Source organism: Sus scrofa, chromosome 13 (genome assembly GCF_054392235.1).
Source record: "Sus scrofa isolate SSC_HxYL_T2T_F1_AM1 chromosome 13, Sscrofa_HxYL_maternal_Yorkshire_Landrace_v2.0, whole genome shotgun sequence".
NCBI classification, from domain to species: Eukaryota; Metazoa; Chordata; class Mammalia; order Artiodactyla; family Suidae; genus Sus; species Sus scrofa.
This window is the reverse complement of record NC_139395.1, coordinates 99,298,737-99,321,746: the sequence shown is the minus strand read 5'-3', so window position 1 is coordinate 99,321,746 and position 23,010 is coordinate 99,298,737. Positions and strand designations below refer to the sequence as shown.

Sequence of the window (23,010 nt, the reverse complement as noted above, 5' to 3'; positions counted from 1 at the left end):
TTTTCTAGGGTGTTCCCGTGGCATATGGAGGTTCCCAGGCTAGGGGTCTAATTGGAGCTGTAACCGCTGGCCTGCACCACAGCCACAGCCAAGCAGGATCCGAGCCACGTCTGCGACCTACACCACAGTTCACGGCCATGCTGGATCCCTAACCCACTGAGCAGACCATGGATTAAACCATAACCTCATGGTTCCTAGTCAGATTCATTAACCACTGAGCGACGATGGGAATTCCTTGATTTTCTACTGTACAGCATGGTGACCCAGTTACATATACATGTGTAGATTCTTTTTTTTTTTTTTTTTTGACACTTTTTTTTTTTTTTTTTTTTTTGGTGCCAAGGTTTTGAAACTAGTCTACCCAGAGTTTAGCCAACATTTTCTGTAAAAGACCAGATAGTAAGCATTTTAGGCCATACTCTGTGGCAATGACTCAACTCTGATTGTAATGTGAAATAAGCCATGGACAACGTGTAAACAAATGAGTGTGGCTGTGTTTATGGACACTATTAAATTATATTTATTGTCACTATTAAATTAATTAAGCAAGGAAACCATTAGGCTGAGGTGGCTTTAATGCTGTGACTGCCTACATAAGCAAACCAAAATCTAAGCCTATAAATGCCACAAGTTTATGAAACTGAAACCTAAGGACAACCAGTCACAAATAGCCAACTAGGCTTTAAGCTGTAGCAATCAATAATTTCCTTCCTTCCATGTTTTCTCTGTAAAAGTCCCTCCTGAGCTCCTGTCAGTTGAGCTGTCCTGACCACTTCTGGTTTGGTGATGCCCCATTTGAATCAATTTTTGCTCAAATAAACTCTTACTTTTTAAAATATTAATCAGTTTATCTTTTAATAACATTGAAATTTTAATTTCATATAATTTTCTTTTTTGTTTAACTTTTTTAACTTTTAAAATTACAATTGATTAACAATGTTCTGTCAATTTCTGCTGTACAGCAAAGTCACCTAGTTACACATATACATACATTCTTTTTCTTATATTATCTTCCAACATGTTCTATCACAAGTGATCGGATATAGTTCTCTGTACTATACAGCAGGACCCCATTGCTTATTCACTCCAAATGCAATAGTTTGCATCTGCTAACCCCAAACTCTCAGTGCATCCCACTCCCTCCCCTTCATGTAATTTTCATGTAATAAAAATATTATTCTTCACTTGATTTTTTTTTACAATTTAAAAATTGTTAAAAAAAAAAAACATTTCAAGAGTGCAACCCATACAATAAGAGGTGGCCTGATCTGGCTCTTGGTTCCAGTGAATAGAAAAGTTTTTGCTTCTATCTATTTTAAAGAAAGCACAATATTTTCATTCAGCAAAACTATTTGTTCTTTTTTTTTTTTCCTACAGCATTTTAAAGTATGATTTGTGTTCTCTGTTAAATACCAGTGATTCAGCTGAGAAGAGCTGTGGATGAAGAATAGCCCTTTTTATGTAAGCAGTGCTGTGTTTCCGGGTCATTAAGAACTGAATTTTTAATAGGTTCATGGACTAACGAAAATTATTCTTTTTCTTAAGTGTTTATGATTTGCTTACTTAATCTTTGTCCTCCTTTTCAAACTTATTGGCTTCTCTTGGTTCAGGAATAGATCTTCCAACTGAAGCAGACCCAGTTTTCTGTGGGGCTGAAATTTCATCAGGGGTGAGTTCATTCAGATTTGGGGTCATTTACATCTCATGTCTTGCAATTTGATCTGATTATCACTGGCTGAAAAGAAACAGTAAGAGCTTTATAATGTGGGCTGAACTAGAAAACCCATTCTAAGGGCTAGGTAAAACTGGGGGAAATTGGGAGTCTGGAGGGTAGTTGCTTTCTTTTTGTTTCCTAGCAGTGAAATATCAGAGGAGATAAACAACATTTTCCAAAGAAGAACTGAAAAAAGCTTAAAATTTTTACTAAAGAACAAAGGAGGGAGAAATAGTTTTTGTGAGGGTGAAAAAGAAGGAAGAATGGAAAAGAAACAAAAAGGAATTATTGTAGGACAGGCTGAGACAGCCTAAGAGTGAAGGGTGCAGTTATCATACTTCAATAATTTCACCTTTCCTAATGGTGTAAAGAGTACCTGAAAAGACTCCTAGAATTGACAAGAGTTTGCTACAGTGCCCAGATAATGTATAAAATATGCAAGACTCTTTCTCTAAGTTTACCTTATAGAAAACATGATAAGGAAAACAAAGAGTACCTACCTTCAGAGTAGGTATGGGAACCACATGGACAACCTCCTAAAAAAGCCACCCTCTCTTGACTTTTTCATTGTCAGTCGTTGTAGGCCTTTTTTCTGTGTTTGGCTGAGAGCCACACACTGGTATTTGTTACCCCTTTACAGTGTTGCTGAGGCACTGAAGTTTAAGCATCCCACTTTGGAATGTGGGAGCACCTGCCACCCTTTTTTTTTTTTTGTCGTGAGATTTTGGGGCTTCAGAAAAAACTATGACAACAGGACTTAGAGTTTTAATATCATTTTTCATAAACCCATTAACCACAAAAAAAAAAGAAAGTTTCAGGGCAAGAGAGGATTATATAACATGAAAATAATTGATTTGATATATGGAATTGTTAAGTTTCTGTACATCAAAAATTGTATACAAACTCAAAAGTTAAATGACAACCAGGAAGATATTTCCAACAAAATAGCAAATAAGAGGCTAATAAAGAATAAACATAATTATGGAGTTCCCGTTGTGGCTCAGTGGTTAATGAATCTGACTAGGAACCATGAGGTTGTGGGTTCGATCCCTAGCCTTGCTCAGTGGGTTAAGGATCCATATGAGCTGTGGTGTAGGTCACAGATGCGGCTAGGATCCTGTGTTGCTGTGGCTATGGTGTAGGCTGGCGGCTACAACTCCGATTAGACCCCTAGCCTGGAAACCTCCATATGCTGTGGGAGCAGCCTTAGAAAAGGCAAAAAGACAAATAATAATAATAATAACAATTACGTAAAAAAAACCCCAATTTTACAAATAATAATCTAGAGTCCATATCTCACCACCTTTACTCCCATATCCCCTGTCCAAATCACTCTTACCAATTTCCTGGCCTAAAAGAATAGAGACTTAGGCTAATCAATGCCTCTCTTGCCCATGTCCCATTCACCACCAATGGTCATAATGAACCTTAAAAAAATGTAAACATTTCGGGAGAGAGGATTAAGATGGCAGAATAGAAGGATTGGAGCTCAACTTCTCTCCTAAAAACAACAAAATTCACAACTAAAGGCTGAGCAATCTCCACCCAAATGGACCAGGAACATTAAAAAAGATACCCTACTCCAGAAGAAAAAGAGGAGGACACATCAAGAGGTAGGAGGGGTGATTTCATGATATAAACAACCCCATTCCTCCTGGGTGGGAAGCTCCACAGACTGGAAACTAACTGGTTCACAGAGACTCACCTACAGGAGTGAGAGTTCTGAGCCCCACATCAAACCCTCACCTGCAGGGATCTGGCACTGGGAGAAAGAGCCCCTGGAGCATCTGGCATTGAAGGCCAGTGGGGCTTGTGCGCAGGAGCTCAACAGGACTGGGGGAAACAGAGACCCCATTCTTAAAAGGTGCACACAGACTTTCACGCGCACTGGGTCCCAGGGCAGAGCGTGGTCTCATAGGAATCTGGGTCAAACCTGACTGCAGTTCTTGGAGGACCTCCTGGGAAAACAGGGGTGAATGTGGTTTGTTGTGAGGGACGGACATTGAAAGCAAAGCTCTCGGGAATATTCAGCAGCATGCCGAATGCATCCCAGATTTTTGGGAAAATCTGGTCCCACCCATCAATCAGAAGGCCCAGGGCAAACTACAATCCAGGTGGGATCACAGCTCCACCCCTCAGTAAACAGGCTACCTAAAGACCCCTCAGGCACACAGCTGCCTCTAATCCCATCCAGAAACTAAGCCCCACCCACCAGAGGGATTAGAATCAGCTCCACCTGCCAAGGGGCAGGCATCAGCCCCCCTCCCATCAGGAAGCCTACAGCAAGCCCCCATACTGACTTCAGCCACAAGGGGGGCAGACACCAGAAGTAAGAGAGGCTACAACTCTATTATCTATAAAAAGGTCACCACACCAAAAACCTATCAAAATGAAAAGACAGAGAACTATAACTCAGATGAGGGAGAAAGGAAAAACCCCAGAAAATCAGCTAAGTGATGAGGAGATTCTCAGCCTCCAGGAAAAAGACTTTAGACTGTTGCTGAAGATGATGCAAGACATTGGAAATAAACTGGAGACAAAGATGGATAACTTACTGGAAACACTGACCAAAGAGATACAAGATATAAAACTTAAACAAGAAGAGATGAAAAATACAATAACTGAAATAAAAACTTCAGTAGAAGCAGCTAACAGCAGAATACAGGAGGCAGAAGAATGAATAAGCCAGGTGGACGACAGATTAGTGGAAATTACGGATGCAGAACAGAAAAGAGAGAAAAGATTGAAAACAATTGAAGAGAGTCTCAGAGAACTCTGGGACAACGTTAAACACACCAACATCCATATTATAGGGGTGCCAGAAGAACAAGAGAGAGAGAGGGAGAGACAAAAAATATTCCAAGAGATAATAGCCAAAAACTTCCCTCACATGGGAAAGGAACCACTCACTCAAATCCAGGAAGCACAATGAGTACCATATAAAATAAACCCAAGGAGGAACACCCCAAGACACATATTAATCCAACTGACCAAAATTAAAGACAAAGAGAAAATCTTGAAAGCAGCTAGGGAAAGGAAACAAGTAACATACAAGGGAACCCCAATGAGGTTATCAGCAGATTTTTCAGCAGAAACTCTTCAGGCCAGAAGGGAGTGGCATAATATACTTAATGTGATGAAAGAAAAAAACCTCCAACCAAGATTACTCTACCCAGCAAGGCTCTCATTCAGATTTGAAGGAGAAATCAAAACCTTCACAGATAAGCAAAAGTTGAGAGAATTCAGCAACACTAAACCAGCCTTACAACAAATACTAAAGGAACTTCTCTAGGCAGAAAAGAAAAGACAGCAACAGGAAACAAAAATTCCACAAATGACAAGGCTCACCAGTAAAGGTATATATACAGTAAAGATACAAAATCATCCATGAACAATTATACCACCAAAATCAGAAATCATAAGACGTGGGTACAAATGCAGGACACTGGAGATGAACTTGCAATTAAAAGAACAACAACTTAGGACAATCTCATATACATATAGACTCATATCAAAACTTCAGAATAACTGCAAACCAGTAATCTCCAATTGATATACAAACAAGGAATCTCTGGAGAAGAAATATATCTCATCATAAATAAGTGCATAATCCACCATGAAGGGAGTCATTTGACATCATTCTTGGAATGCTGAAGTCTTCTTTGATCTGACTCTGATTTCCTCTCCATCAAAGAATTTATGATTATAATTAAATAATGCAACTGTACAATTAAATAATACAGTTCTACAATTGTATTATTAATAACCATTTCTCTCCATGGTACAATGTAAGGTCTACAATGTCTTGTTTATCACATCACCTAGAATGGTCTAATGCCTATATTGAAGAATCAATAAGATGTAACAAATTGTGAAGACATATTTATATAGTTACACTGTTTTTTAACCAATTTATGCATTTTATATTTTACTTATTTTCAGAGGGTGTATTATTTTTGCTATTCTTACCAGTTAAGTTATTCTTTTTATTATGCCATATAAAATATTTAATGGTATATAAGGCTTTCTTTATAAATTTTAGTTGCATAATATACACAATTGTAATATAATGCTAATTTTTAAAGGAAAATTGAAATGTAATAGATAATACTAAATAGTAAAGATGAAAGCCATACAAAATGGGATAAAGTATAGAATAAATTTCCTAATTGTCTCAGCATATTTCCCATTCCACTTCTCCAGAGGGAGTCACTTAATCTCTTTCTTAAGATCCATGATATAATAATCTGTGTGAGTGTAATTGTGTTTAAATATATGTGTTTTATTCTGTAAAAATAAATAAAAATAAAATTTCAAAAAAAATGTAAATTTATAGATTTCAATTCTATAAATCCAGAATATGCATACCAATTGATATAAGTGAAAAGAGTTTATTATAGAATTATTAGTCATAATGAAAAATTGGAAACAATCTAATGTCCAACAATGGTGGAAAAATTTAATATCTTTATTCACATTGTGGAATATTACATAGGCATTACAAATTATTTCCAAATTCTTACTTCTGGGTAATTGCTAGATAGAAGAACAAAACACAAAACTTTTGATGTCATATGATTGTAATTAAAAGTGCATAAATTGAAAAGTAGAGTAAATTGTTACAATGTTATTGGTAGTTAATTATGGTTGGTGGGATAACCAGTGATTTAAATTTTCTTTTTTACACTTTGTTTAAATTTCAAATTTTATGTTTATTATCAGAAAAGTATATAAAATTTATTTTAAAAATAATTGTAATCAACAGTGAAACTACTGATTAATGAGTGTTGGTGGTCTTAAACCCTTCCACAGACAGATGTGGGCCAGTGAATTGATGAACGTGAATCAAATGTGCAGAAAATTAAATTAATTTCCTGCAAAACAGGGCCAGAGAGCCATATAACAAGATTTCAGTTCACTCCTATGACTCAGATGTGCAGGGAAAAAAACTTCCTTTATTTTTTTAAATAACTTGTCCCATTTTATTTTGCATTCTCTCATGCCTCTTATGGTAGAAAATATTTGATTTGTCAGGTGAGTTTGTCTCCATCTCCTACAGTTTAATATAGTATATTTTGGATAATTACCCTGTGTTTTTCCATCTAGTCCTTCTCTGGTGGTTGTAAATCTGGGAAACGTGGTTCATGGGTTTGCTCTAGAGACTTGTCATCTCATCCTTGCTGGACCTGGTTATAGTATACCACTTCATTTGGCCACTTGCCATATATGCTACAGGCTTTCATGGCCTCAGTGACTGGGGTCCTGTTCCATCAACTATGGAGGTGAGGGTGGTCTCATCTGGTGTTCAGAGTAGTATTTACAACTGATGCTTATAACAATTAGCTTTTATTGAACTCATACCATATAGAAGAGCATTGTTCTAACAACTTGAGGTGTACTAACTTTGCAATTCTCATACCAGCTCTGAGATATAGATACAGATGTGGAAACTGTAGTCACAGAGACAACAAGCACTTTACCCACAGTCTGTAAAAGTGTCAATGTCAGAATGTACATAGACCTTGCCACTATCCCCAGTTGTTAGGTCCCCTCATACTGTGGCCTTCTCATTTGACACCAGGTCTCCTTAGAATCTCTTCTTCAAGGTTCTAAGAATACTTGGCTGCTTCTCCACAGGTGAGGTTGGACCCTATGAGGTTGTTCGCATAGCTAAGTACAGGCCTGTACCTAGATTCCCAACCAATACTTCCTTGCCTTACCCAGCCTGGGTTGGAGGCAGGAATAGCAGGCTGGCAGTTTTCTCACTGTCTTCCCAAGGAAAAAAGGGAATATGTCCCACTGTCTTCAATTTTCCAGAGCCTTTCTTCCAAAGAACTTCTAGGAGACCCACTTTCTCCCCAGTTCTCTTCCTCTAGCTTCTGGATGATTTTTCACCTGTTGAGCTTTGTCCTTTTTTTTCCTTGACTGATATTCAAGCTTTTGGTTTTGATGTGTGAAAACCCAGCTGTGGGATTGAAAAGCCAGGTTATTAGGAAGAAAAATGTCTTGCCGGGAGAAAAGTTCAAACACATCTTAACTTCAGGTATTACCAATTTGTTGCTTTTCTGTATTTGTCTTTATGACAATGAGTTGAAGAGGAAAACACCACCTGAATTACAGAGAAACACTGGGTGGTATTTAAAAATGTTACCCTGCTCCTTATTTTATCTTCAACCCTGAAGGCTCATGCTACCCTGGTCATCCCTACCTGAAAGCATCCTTTCCTCTCTTGGTTGGTGGTCCTGCCTTTCCCATCCTGCCAACACACACTCAAGAGCTATTAATACCTAAGTTCTACCATTCATGACAGCATTTGGAAGGTTCTTGGGTTTCGAAGAACCCTTGCTTGAACTCCATGCTGATGAAAATAAGGTCTTAAACATCAAAAGCTGACATCTTAGCTACAACTCAATTGTGTTTATGAGTGAGAATGGGAAAAAGAGCTCAGAAAGGAAGCCCATAGAGAGCCAGTGAGAACATCTGCATATTCCCAGAAGACCTTCTTTTTGAATGAATGCTCCTAGTGCACAAAAGGAATGCTGTGCTACCTGTGCAGAAATATCCTTTCAGTTTAATTTATCTGTTACAGTCACAAGGCTAATGATAACAAGTCTTAGTAGTTATCTTTCATTTTGTCCACATATTTAGATTCCAGGTTATGTTTTCTTCATTCAGGGGAAATAATCAATACTTTCTTTTTATACCAAAGCATTTAGACTCACATTATTAACTATATTCACCTTGTAAAGCTCACTGCTTTTTATATTTGGATAATAAATATACACAAGGTTCGTTCCCACCCCCACCACCCAGGGCAATTGAAGTGCCAAGATTAGAAGACACAATAAATAGAGACTCCCAGTTCTGATTTATCTGGGTCCCTGTTCTGCCTCCTAAATCTCCCTCAGAGAATCACAGAGCAAGTAAGAGGAAGGACTCTGTTTTATTACTTAGTCATTTTGGCTATTTATAAGTTTCCTTGGAAAGGCTTGAATTAACAGGAAAATACTTTTGTCCTCTTTGTATTTGCCATGGCATCCTCTTCATATTTTGTCCTACCAACCTCAGTATCATGGAAAATCTGACTTTGGCCACACTGAGAGCAGTTATATCACAGCCAGGTAAAAAAACTGCTTTACTAGCCCTTTGGTCTTGGTCTACGGTCACTGCCCTCTTCTCCCAAGATCACTGACACAAGGCACCCCTGAACTGCAGCTGATTGGGGTCCTCTTCCTCAACTAGATTTTAGCTGATGATCAGAAACCCAGAGAATCTTACTCTATAATTATATATGTATATATATATATATTTTTCCAGCTAGAGAACTTCCTGAAGTGAATAAAAGTGAACAAGCAAGCAAACAAAATACACAGATTGTGCTTACAGTGGAAACAAATAACCAGAAGAGGATTTCCCATCGTGGTGCAGTGGAAACGAATCCGACTAAGAACTATGAAGTTGCAGGTTCAATCCCTGGCCTCACTCAGTGGGTTAAGCATCCGGCATTGCCATGAGCTGTGGTGTAGGTCGCAGACACAGCTTGGATCTGGCATTGCTGTGGCTCTGGCATAGGCTGGCAGCTACAGCTCTGATTGGACCCCTAGCCCAGGAACCTCCACATGCCACAGATGTGGTCCTAAAAAGACAAAAGTCAAAAAAATAACCAGAAGAGTCACTTTTCACTCAGGTATTGTTACAGAATCCTGTCTTGGGTCCTCTTGCCTGCCACACACAAAGCCTACCAGTACTGGGTTGTGGTAAAGGAAAGTTTAACATTTATTGCAGGTGCCAAACAAGTAGTATGGGCAGCTCATGCTCAAAAGAACCAAATTCCCTGATGGTTTTCAGGGAAACATTTTTTTTTTTTTTTTGTCTTTTCTAGGGCCGCACCCTCGGCATATGGAGGTTCCCATGCTAGGGGTCTAATCAGAGCTGTAGCTGCCGACCTACACCACAGCTCACAGAATCGCTGGATCCTTAACCCACTGAGCGAGGCCAGGGATTGAACCCTCAACCTCATGGTTCCTAGTTGGATTCGTTAACCACTGTGCCATGACAGGAACTTCAAGGGGAAGCATTTTTAAAGGTAAAAATTTAGAGGGATGACTTCGTTGTGTGTGACTTTCTTCTGATTGATTAGTTATGAGGTAACAGGATGGTGTTCCAGGAATCTTGCGCTCAGCCTTCTGGTTCCCACAAGTCTGGGGTCTACTGCTTGTGCTCAGCCTGAAGTAGACGTCCTCCACCTGGATGGGGGCCTTAGTTCCTATAGAAGAAATCAAAGCTATGTATCAGGTTCTGTATTCCTTGAGGAGGACTCTGTTTTATTGCTGCTGCATTATTGTTTCTTGACTAATTTTCCTTTGTTTCTGCATTCCCTCACTTCCCCAATAAGTAACTGTTTAAATCTGCCATTTGGAGCTCAGGGAAGGTCTAGGAGGCTAAAGTCTTTTTCTTAAAAACAAGAAACGGGGGACACAGAAAGGCTTTTGTATCCAGGAGGGAGCCTCAGGGCCCTTCTCAGTTTCAGTATTATTACCATAATAATTTTAATGAAAACAATCTTGCCTAAAAATTGAGGAAACAAAGAGTCCACACTCCTGCAAAATTCATTTTTATCCTGTTTTGAAAGGCTCAGCTAAGGGGAGGAAATACTCTGTAAGAAATTTCATCCTGCCTTAGAGACAAAGTTCTAGAGGATGGAAGGTCATCTAAGTTAGCATTTAATGGCCTTCTCCCTTTCTTTCTTTGAATGTTGTCGTATACTTGATTCATCTTTTAGGTAACTAAAAGAAAAGTCCCCTCTTATCATTAGTTCACTTAGAAGCATTTTAACATTTGAATCATGAAATTTTAAAAAAAGCAAACACTTTAAAATCTATTTCAGGGAGTTCCCATCGTGGCGCAGTGGTTAACGAATCTGACTAGGTAGGAACCATGAGGCTGTGGGTTCAATCCCTGGCCTTGTTCAGTGGGTTAAGGATCCGGCGTTGCCATGAGCTGTGGTGTAGGGTGCAGATGTGGCTCAGATCCCGCATTGCTGTGGCTCTGGCATAGGCCGGTGGCTACAGCTCCGATTCGACCCCTAGCCTGGGAACCTCCATATGCCACAAGAGCAGCCCAAGAAATGGCAAAAGACAAGAAAAAAAAAATCTATTTCAGAGAAGAAACGATCCTGCCCATCTAGGTCCTGTCTCTGTCCATGCCTCTCACCTCCACGCTGGGAGAGACATTGAGGTTAGTGGTTGTAGATATCTTCCAGAAGGTGAGAGTTGGTTCATTGCAAAGAAGCAAAATAATGATGAGGATGATGATGAAGTTTTTGCTTCACTCTTTGGAAGGCCCATGATATGAGCAGACAGTTCAAAGGAAAGAAGGTGTAAATGTCTATTAACACACCTGCACAGATGTATAGAACCATTTATAATGAGAAAAATGCATATTACTCAGATATACCATTTTTGGACAAAGATAAGAAAACCTGATAGCATGCTGTGTTAGGGACCATGTTGGAAACCAGATACTGTCAAAGTTAATGCTGAGATTTGGCAAAATCTAACAAAATTGGCAATGCACATAGTTGTTGATCTATAAGTCCCACTTCCAGTAAATTTATCCAATAAACATGCTCACACACATGCAAAGTGAAAGATGTAGAAGTTTATTGAAGAGTTGTTTTTAATAGTGTTATTGGAAGCAATCTTAAATGTTTATTATTAAGTCACTGGTTACATAAATTATAGTACATTCCTATATTGGAATACTAAGCAGTCTCAAGAAGACTGAGAAAATATGCCCCAGCTGAGCTCCAAGTCACAGATATATAATGATCTCTAAATATAAGTTAAAAGAACAAAGTATGAAGGGGGGACACCATTTGTATAAAATAGTTGAAAGGGAGGTCTTTGTATATGTACAGCATTTTCTTATAGCAGCAAAAAGTAACTCTGGAAAGACTTACAGGAAGCTCTTGGCATGTATTGCCCCACGTAGGGTACATGGTGGACTGGGATTGGGGAAGGAATGACATTTTTCACTATACTTCTATCTATATACAAATTACTTTTTGTTTGAGTTTTGGATCACAAAAATACATTATCTCTTAAAATGGATACTTGTGTTTGTAAATAGCAAACACTTTTACTTTTAGGTAACTGTGAAATATTTCTACCCAGAACACTTTTGACACCAAATGCATGTTTTTGTTTCTGTTTTTTTCCCAGCACCAACAAGTTCTCCAACTCTCTGGTCTTCAACTGAGTATTCTACAACACAATTTAATTCTGACACTAACAAACAAGACTTAGAACAGACCTCTTAGTTTAAGCATTCATTCCAAGGGCAGTCTGAAGACTGCCCCCAACTTCAGATACCAATTTTAAGTCCTGAATCACCCTACTCTGACTGACCCGTTAGAAATTGAGAGTTCTCATGACTCTCTCTTCAGGCTTAGTAATCTACAAAAGCTCACAAAACTTAGGAAAACATTTTACTTATGATTACTGGTTTATTCAAAAAAGCACAACTCGGGAATTAACTCAATTACTAACCCCTGTCCCTTCCTGTAGGTTAGGCAATGGTGCTGAAAGTTCAAACCTTTTAGTCATGTCTTGGTCTTTCTGGCAAACAGCCCCCATCCTGGAACTATCTAGGGGCCCTTGAATAGCAGTCATCTCACAAGCATACTGTAGACACTCCATGGCTCCAGAGATGCTAAGGGTTTTAGGAACCACAGACAAAGATCAAAAATATATTTATTGCATCATAGTACAATGATATCATCTTATAGAGGATGTGGCAATTTATATTTTCCAAAAGTAGCTACATCGATATATCATACCTCACAAGCTCTTCTTATCATTTGATTCTGATACTTCCCTTGAATTTGGGTGGTTCTGGAACCATGTGGAAGTGACTAATTGAATTTCAAGTTGAGTCATAAAAAGTGATATGGATGCTCAAACTCTCATTCTCTCTAGGGATGCTTGCCACTGGGATCCAACTACATTGTTGTGAGGAAGTCAAATAGCCCTACAGAAAGATTTTGTGAAGGTTATTTCCACCCCAGCCCCACCTGAGCTCCAAGTAAGCAGCTGGTATCAACTGCCACACTTGGGAGAAAGTGAGCCAGGCTTGAGATTCTTGCAGCCCTCAGCCTTCAAGCCATCTCAGTTGGTCCTGACTGGAGCAGAGACAAACTGTCCCCTCCTGGCTCAGCCCAAACTGCAGGTTTATAATAAAAATAAATGGTACATTGTTTTAGGACTCTGTTTGGGAATGGTTTATATTCTTACACACCAATGAATGAATAACTAGAACAGAGGGGAAATTGTTGGAAGTTTTTTGAGACGACCTCTGGGGCACTTTCATCAAATAAAGGCAGGGATACAGACTGGTATCGGGCACAGCTGGAATCAGATTGATCACTTTCACAATTTCCTGTATCTCTATCAGTTTCTCCCTATCCACTGGTCATTGCTGCTTCTCTTTTCCTAGATATCATTTTCCTAGGTCATTGGACTTCATTTGCATGCCTGCTTTCCCTATTCCCAATTCCCATTTCACAGCTTGGATCCCTGAGAAGGACTATACCTCTTTTCTTAGTTGCGGTTTTCATTAACCTACAAACAACTTGGGACCAATCAAGTGTGCCTAAAGGGGTGATCTTGTAATGTTTGACCACTAGGGGCGCCTCCAGACAATTGGGGCTATTTTCTGAGAAGAGAAAATTGTAAAATGAGCAGTCCTCACTTTTGGCTTTGGGGGTACTCTTAAGAAAATAATAATCTGCTTTCTGTGTGAGTTTAAATCTCAGAGTTTCAAGCAAAATGCAACTCTAATTTTATGATATAAATCAGTGGCAAATGGGATTATCCGAATAGGAATTCTTCTAATAGTACCATCTTGGATACTTCTATAAAGTCATCAAGATCAGTTGATTAGGAAGATAGCAAGAAGTTAACAGTAAATCAAAAGGAGATTTTGAAGGACAAATTTATCCAGCATGGCTTTACACTTAAACTTATTTTATGGGGCAGCAATACATTATAGTTGTTAGGAACCTAGATTCTGGAGACATACTGCTGTGCTAAATGTGGTTCCAGCACTGGTACCTTTATGATATTCAGTAAGTAATCTCTCTGTGCCTCAATTTCCTCATCTGAACATTGGCTCTAATAACATTTTCTGTCATAAAAGGTTATTGTGGGTTTTAATAAATTATATGCAAAGCACTAAAAATAGTGTCTGGCACAAAATGAGTCCTCAATGAATAATGTCTCTTGCTTTTATATTCCAGAAATTAGGTCTGACATCCTGTAGAATTTATCCTAAATTAAGTTTTTGTTACTAGAACTTCCAATCTTCCAATCAAGTTAAATTCATAAAATGTGTGCAAGTCCCAGCCAAAAGTTAGATGCTAATGGGAAGCTCCTTTCTATTGTCCTTTGATAGCTGTCTCCTGTCTATGTTTGGGAGTGGTAGGATGTTATGGAGATGGTAGATTGGCATTCAACATCAGTTCCAAACTCTTCCATGTGTCTCTGGAGTTGTGCAGGGACTGGCACACTGAAACCTGCCTTTCCTAAACTTTTACTCAGCTGGTGTTCTGGGTACAGATTAAACTCTTTAATTGGGTGCATTTACACAGAGACTTTAAAGTGAACTTGAGATGGGTGCCATCTTCCTATTGCTTTGAATCTAACTGGTAAACAAAGTTGTGAGGATTTTGAGTTTTTCTGAAGAAATCCACTGTCCCTTCACTAGCTCCTTGCATGCTGAGAGGCAGCTGTGATGGAGAGGGCAATGGCTGCAGTTTCCTGAACACTGGGACACAGTAGGTGGCTATGGGATTTCAGGTCAGCCAACCAAAATGTCACCTCCTTATGTCCCACATTTCTGAACATGTTGGAGGTAGCAGCTTTCTTGGCAGGCCTATTATATGATGTTTATTGGGAGTCATTCCTTCAGCCCCTGTAACACTTCTATAAGCACCCAATCTCCTGCATTGCATCCTTTCAGCTCCATTTCTTGCAGACAAACCCTAAATGATTTGGACAAGGAGCCACAGAAGTTGCCTTCCCTATGACAGTTCTCTGTTAAGTGACTGATTTTTTCCAACATATTTAGTGAGACCTTGCTGAGCTTCTCTTTGTAATGGAGGAGAAGAAGAAGAGGAGGGTGCAGCCTGAGGAATCGGATTGCTGACAGAGGATGATTCCTCAGAAAACAGCAAGTTCATCATGTGCACAAGTGGAAAGCCATTCCTCTGCTGCAGCACTGTGATGGGGGTGCAATGGAGTCATGTAGTGAGAGTACATGGAGTAGTCCTCGGAGTGATCACCAGGAAAGAATTCTACTTTATTTTACAAGTTACTGTTAGATATTTCCACTTGAGCAGAGTGATTCAGATGTTTTAACCTCTTCTATTGTGCCACCTTGAAAAATGGACTTTTTTTACACCTTTTTTACAATGCTAGTGTTTATTTTTCAACACTAGCATTGAGTTCCCCAAAACGTTCTCAGCCCCCTTCTTCCTTGCCACCTCCCTCCACAGAGCATAGAAAGCCATAAACTTAATGCCCTTTCTTCTCTTGCCCTAGTAGGGTCATATGATCCAGTTCTGGTAGAACTTTGCCTGGATTAACTTTTAGGAAAACTTTTATTTCCTCATTTAAAAAAAACAGATATGGTTGGAATTCCCATCGTGGCTCAGCAGAAACAAATCTGACTAGCATCCATGAGGGTGCAGTTTCGATCCCTGGCCTCACTCAGTGGGTTAAGGATCCAGCATTGCCGTGAGCTCTGGTGGAGGTCACAGATGTGGCTCAGATCTGGCATTGCTGTGGCTGTGGCATAGGCTGGCAGCTACAGCTCTGATTAGACCCTTAGCCTGGGAAGTCCATATGCCACAGGTGCCACCCTAAAAAGAAAAAAAAGAAAGAAAGAAAAGAGAGAGAGAGAGAGATGATTAATGGGGCTTCCTCCTTCCTTTCCTATTACCTTAAAAATAAATATGGTGTCTGGATCCATAACAGCCATTTTGTGAACAAGCCAATTCATCAAAGATGACAGAAGGAAAAAGAAGAAATCAGGGTCTTTGATGACACTACTGAGTCTCTGCATTTGCCCTGAACATCTTAACCCTGGGATTTTCCTTAGTTGAAAATAATAAACCTCTAATTGTTTAAACAAGGATTTGTTAGGTGGTCTATTCCTTGTAGTCTGATTTCTATGTTATATGTTATTTACACCTCCTTGGAGTTTTGTGGGGATCCAACAAGATAACTGGTGTGAGAATACTTTGAAAAACTATAAAAAGAGAATTAATTTTAAACTCTTATTTTTAAAGGGAATCAAATGTTTTATGAGTAGCTCAAAGTAGAGGAAGTTTCAGTGAAATGATAAATGATTGAAATAAATATGCCACATGTTCCTTTCAACAACTCAGATGAAGGCTTGCTTCTCTCTTAAATTATTAATAACTCCATTTAGTACTTTCAAAGTGCTTTGCTACCATTTGATATTTAATCCTCAGAATTTCCCTACCAGATTGTAAAATCTCATTTTACAAGGGTACAAGTGAAAACAAGGTTTTTCAAAGACTTTCTCAGAGACACATACGCCTGTGGCAGACTCAGAATTAAAAATCAAAGAATCTAACAGTCCAATGTGTAGCTTTTTAATGTAAGTTTGATATGCAGGGCATGACTCAGCCCAAAGAAACACTAAGCATTTAAGTTTTCACTTTCTATGTATATTCAGAATAAAATCCAGTTAACCATATACTTCATACTCTTTCTACTTCTGAATAAAATGCCTTCATGCACAACATTAGAATAGGGCCAGGAAATAATATCTTCTACCAGTAACGAACTTAAGTCTACTTACACACTGCTATATATTGTGTAATAGTTTTGTGTGCCCCTCAAATTCATATGATGAACCTAATCCCCAATGTGATAATATTTGGAGGTTTGGAGGTAGAATGTTTGGGAGGTTATTAGGTCATGAGGGTGAAGCTCTCATGAGTAGGATTAGTGCCCTAAAAAAAGAGACCCCAGAGCACTCTTCTGTCATGTGAACACATCAAGATGGCAGCTTTTAACCAGAAGAAGGTCTCTGAGATACTGAATCTGCTGGTGTCTTGATCTTGGTTTTTCCAGCCTCCAGACCTATGATAAATAAAATTCTGTTGTTTGTAAATCACCCAGTCTATGATAATTTGTAGATAATTTTTAGGCTGCCCAAACTAAGACACACACTGAAAGTGTCATCCAATTCTGGCATAAAAGAAATAAAGTGAGATTACTTTGTTATTTTCCTGCTGTACATCATTATAAGCAGTAAAAAGGTCAATCTTCTGATACTACATGTTGGAAAAAAATAGGGGCAAAATTAAGAGAAATAGCTAACTGCCTAGCAGGAAGTGGATTCATGCTTTAAAAAGGAAGTAAATAATAATCAGTGATCATAACTTCATTCAGGATTGTGCTGCTCCGAATCTCCCCCAACCTCCAACCCAAGAAAATGTTCTGGCAATTTTAGTCATGTTTTGTTCAATGAAAAGAAACTTGGCCTTTAATTAATGGTGTTATTTTCAAGAACAAATTTATTCCTTTCAAAGCCTTTTATCCAAATTCTGTCTTAGTTAGATTTACATGATATGAGACCAAAGAGAGGAAAAGGAAAAAAGAAATAGAAATAAAAAGGCCTTAATTAAGTCTACATTATTACTATCTTTATTTTCAAATCCAAAGATGGATGATATAAGTATTTCCTGTTCCAGCTCTACTACTTCCTAGCTGCGGGACTTTGGGCAAGTGACTCTCTCTGTGTTTAATTCTCTCAAGTGGTAAATGGGCATAATGATAGTACCTACTTTACTGCGTGGTTAAACAGGTTGTATGAAATGGTATTGTAACAGTAATGTTAGCTATTATTATTGTTTATAAGAACCATGAAATGATTGGCACATCTAAGTAAGGAACATCCATGACAAATACTACAAAGTTGCAGGACCTATGTCAAATAGTATTTTTATAAAATACTAAGGGGCAGATTGTTGAGAGGTGACAAAGAGCACACTTTTGTCCAGTTCTGTGATTCTTAAGAGCAACAATGGTCACTGGATTGAAGAGGACACAGTTGAATCTGAGGAATGAAGAAGGTGGTGTTCAGCAAGAAAACAGGGTTATTCTTAAGCAGAAATCCAGTATAATGGGAGAAAATTCTTAAAAATTATTAAGGGATTATTGCCTGTCATAAGGGATGGTTTCCAGAAATGTGCTTTCCAGAAAGCCTGAATAGGAGAACTCTGATATGCTCTCTGGATTCTTGTCAAGGCTTACAAGTTTATGGGAATAGCACACACCATGGGAGAATGAGAATCTTGTAAGATATTTAAATCTCTGTCACTTGGTATTTTAAAGGCTGTTGTATATATACATTTTATTTGTTAACTACTTCTTCATTTTTTTTCTTTTTAGGGCCACATCTGTGGCATATGGAAGTTCTCAGGCTAGGGGTCAAACTGGAGCTGCAGCTGCCAGCCTATGCCACAGCCATAGCAATGTAGGCTCTGAGCTGCATTTGTGATCTATGCTGCAGCTTGTGGAAACTCTGGATCCTTAACCCACTGAGCAAGGCCTGGGATCAAACCCATATCCTCATGGATACCAGTCAGGTTTGTAACCTGATGAGTCACACAGGAATGCCTGTTAACTACATCTTCTGCAATGGTTTTGTAATAATTAGAATAAGAAAGTGGGATTACAATCTTGCCTGTTTTATATAACAGGTATTTTCAGGTGCAGTAGAGTTGAATGGAGCAGAGACAGGAAGATGAAACCAGAGAAGGCAAGTGCCTGAAACTGGAAGAATTAAACTGTGCAATCGTGAAGAAAATAATGTGCATAGAACACAAAGTTTAAGCTGATCTTGGCTTCTAAATATTGTTACTTCCAAGAGTGCCCAGCACAAGACAAGGACTTTCAGCAAATGTCCTCAGTGTCTCAAGAGCACCTCCAGTGTTTCCTGTTTGTCTCTCAGGTGGCTCAGCTTCTCCTGAGTAAGTTGGGCTGAGAGGGGAAATAAGATGAAAGATGAAGAAAAGAAATCAACAAGGAAAAAGAGGGATCTAATGACGTATACAAATGTGTTACGGAAAATTAAGGAGAAAGGAAAGAAAAAGCAAAAGAAGGAAGAAAATGAGATGGACTCACAAAGATGTCACCAGGAAGCTTGAGCTGGTGTGCTGAGCTAGAACTGGATACAGGAAAGGAGAAAGGAGACATTATGTCTGGAGGAGCTTCCTGAGAGTAGAGAAGGTAGGAGAAAAGAAGATTAGAGGACTAAAACAACAACAATACTATTTGTTATTACAGATGTCTAGATTAATAATCATCTTTATGTCTATTGTGTCAAAGCTCTTAGTGGCATTGTGGGCAGAACCACATCCAATATTATTTCAAAATAACGATGCCACTTGGTGAGGCAGAGTGTACAAAGGAAAGAAATCAGATGAATGATGAGGGAAGAGACAAGAGGATAATCCTGTGAGATACTGTAGGGAGACGCTGATGTGAACTCTTGGGAATGAAAGTGATGCAACGCCTGTGAGAATGAGCAGGATGTTTACTATCTTTTTGCACAGTTAAAAAAAGGAAAAAATATAGCACTGGCTACACACAACTCTTTCTTAAAGAGGAACATTTTTGCATCTGATGTATCCATGACTAGGTTAATTATCACTTTGAAGATTTGGCTTGTGTAGTATTATTTACACTTGATGTTCCATACCAGTTATATTATTGTTTTTAAACCAGACTTTAGCACTTTTTCATTTGTGTATTTGCTCCTTTTGCTTTATGATAAGAGCCATTTATTGCTATATCAATCCATGAATCTATCAAGTTATCTTTTGAATTGATCATTCTCAAATTTTCGTGAGCATTAGAACCACCTGGAGGGTTTGTTAAACACATATTTCTGGACTCTACCGCATCAGAGCTTCTCATGCAGTGTTTTGGAGTGAAAGAATCTGCATTTCTAACTAGTTTCCAGGCCATGCTGACGCTGTTGGTCCAGACCTCTCTTTGAGGATCACAATGTTTGACAAAAAATGGAATGTTCCTACTGAGTTCATATGCTGTTACTGCAGAGATATTAAAATACAGGGTTGTACTTCCAAGGATGAAATGTTTAGAATTTAGAAAAACTGTTAGAAGCATTACAATATAAAATTATATTATTATACTAAGAGGGATATCAAAGAGTTCTATGATTTTTTTTTAGGAAAGCTTCTGAATTTGTGATTTGTCTCATTAAGTGACTCACTTAAAGTTCTGGCCTTCCCATCGTAGTTTCCTCAGTTTAAAAAACTCAAACTTAGAATTATGAAGGAAGTGCATCCAAAACTAATGCAATACTGTAAACCAACTATACTTCAATTAAGAAAAAAAAGACTGGTTCCCACTGTGGCTTAGTGGTGACGAACCTGACTAATATCCATGAGGACACAGGTTCTATCCCTGGCCTTGCTTAGTGGGTTAAGAAACCGATGTTGCCAGGAGCTGTGGTGTAGGTTGCAGATGCGGCTCAGATCTGGCGCTGCTGTGGCTGTGACTGTGGCTGGAAGCTGTAGCTCCACTTCAGCCCTTAGCCAGAGAACTTCCATATGCTGTGGGTGCAACCCTAAAAAAGCAAAATAAATAAATAAATAAATAAAAAAGCTACAGTAATCAAGACGGTTTGGTATTGACAAAATAATAGAAAAATAGATTAATATAATAGAACGGAGTCCCAAAACAGATGGTCATAACTATAGCCAATGGAATTTTGAGAAAGGAACAAAAGCAATGTAATGCAGCAAAAATAATTTCTTCAGCAAGTGGTTCTGGACCAAATGGACATCCAAATGCAAAAAAAAAAAAAAAAATAGACATAGACCTACAGCCTTCAAAACATTAATTAAATAGATAAGAGGCCTAAATGTGAAACACAAAACTGTAAAAATCATAGAAGATAACATAAGAGAAAACCCAGATGACCTTGTCTACAGTAATGCCTTTTTAGATTCAACTCCACAAAGTCATGATCCATGAAAGAAATAATAAGCTGAATTTCATCAATATTAAAAATTTCTGGCCTGCAAAAGACAATGTTGAGATAATGAGAAGATAAGCCATCCACAGGAAGAAAATAGTTGCAAGAGACATGTCTGATAAAGGACTACTATCCGAAATATTCAAAGAACCTTTGAAACTCATCAATAAAAGAATAAACAACCCAAATACAAATGGGCGAAATGTTTAACAGAGAGCTCATCAAGTAAGATATACAAATGACATATATGCATATGAAAAGATACTATATGTCATCAGGGAAATGCAGATTAAGACAATGAGATACTACTCCACATTCATTAGAATGACCAAAATCTGGAACACTGACAACACCAAATACAGAATGTGGAGTTAACAAGAACTCTCATTCATTGCTGGTAGGAATACAAAATGGTACATCTACTTTGGAAGACAGTTTGGCAACTTTTTACAAAACTAGTCATACTTTACCATATGATCCAGCATATTGGTATTTATCCAAAGTAGTTAAAAACTTACGTCCACATGAAACCTTCAACATGGATGCATATAGCTGTTGTATTCATAACTTTTGTTCATAACTGTCAAAACTTGGAAGCATCAAGATATCCTTCAGTAGGTGAATGAATAAATAAACTGCGGTAAGTCTAAACAACTGAATATTATTCCGTGCCAAAAGGAAATAAGCTATCAAGTCTTGAAAAAACAAGGAGGAATCTTAAATGTATATTACTAAAGTGAAAGAAGCCAATCTGAAAAGGTTACAATACTATATAATCCAACTATATAATAGTCTAAAAAAGGCAAAACTATGGAGACAATAAAAAGATCAGTGGTTGCTGGTAAGGAGCAGCGGGTAGAGAGAGGGGAAATGTTAACAGGTAGAGCACAGAGGATTTTTAGGGCAGTGAAATCATTTTGTATGATATTATAATGATGGATGTATGCCATTATACATTTGTCCAAACCCAGAGAATGGACAACACCACAGATGAATCTTAAGGTAAACTATAGATTTTGGGTGATTTTGATGTGCCAAAATAATGTTCATACTTGGTAAAAAATGTACCATTCTGATGAGTGATATTGATAATCAGAGGCTATTCACATGTGTGGGCAAGCGGTATATGAGAGATCTCTGTACCTTCCTTTTAAATTTTTGTACACCTAAAACTACTCTAAAATTGTATTTGAAAATAATGATAATTCCTTCATATTGTGTCTATATATTATTATTCATATATTCATGGATATTTCATCAAAATTCTACATTAGGTGGTTGCAGAAAATTTTGACATTTATGATAGAAGGATTGGGAAGTTTAGAAGAGAATATATTAAAATTGCTGACTTTGAAGGTGACACAATCATTTCAGGTGGCAAAGCTCATATGGTTATTGCTTATGGGAAACTCTCAGGGTTAGGACTCTGAACAAAGATTTAGGGAAGATGAAATACAGTGAAGGAGAGCCCAGTAGTTTCAAAAGAGATCAGTTTCAGGTACTTATGGGTATTTGTGGGTAGAATTATCCAACTTGAGATGGTGAAAGTGAGTGGCTATGTTTGAACAATAAACATATTTGGCTGAGGTAGAACTCACAGATTTTTTTATGGGGGATCTCAGAACAACTGTCTGGTTTAAAAAAAAAAAAAAAAAAAAGAAGTTGTGAACTCTGACCCAGCTCTAAGTGCTACTCAGAAGGAAAAAAAATTCAAAGTTCTGCTGAGCCTGCAAAATTCATGGAAGGAGAAAAGGAAATGGTCATTAGGAGATATCAAACTCCTATAGGAAAAGATGCAATTGAAGGAATTGTTCTACTACTGATGATGTGGGAAGAAAGATGTTCAAGGTCTGAAAAGTCCAAAAGCCAAGGAAAGACAGAGTTTGAGGGGAAAGCACATGAAAAGCAACACAATGATCCTCATTTAGAACTGTCCACAGATGATTCAGTTAGGGCTTTACTGAGGGTAAGTCTTTAAATGAGGCCACCAGTATGATAAAAGGGAACTGTGTCTATAAGATATGGTTTGTTAGATTAAGATGAAAGGAATTTCAGTTACGAATCCGATCTAGCACCAGCTAAAACCCTCTTGGGTTTCTCTTGCCGATGAAGATTAAGAGAAGGGAAAGAGTTTAAGATTACATAGAATGTGAGTCATAAATGTGCCTAGAAGGTTATGGAGGCTTTATCAT

At 38.2% G+C, this 23,010-nt stretch overlaps 1 protein-coding gene across 7 annotated transcripts in view; it reads left to right on the top strand.

Annotated features, from left to right (window-relative positions):
• Positions 1 to 23,010, top strand: part of SLC9A9 (solute carrier family 9 member A9) — a 685,137-nt gene that overhangs the window by 97,103 nt on the left and 565,024 nt on the right. The gene's annotated exons all lie outside the window — the stretch shown is intronic.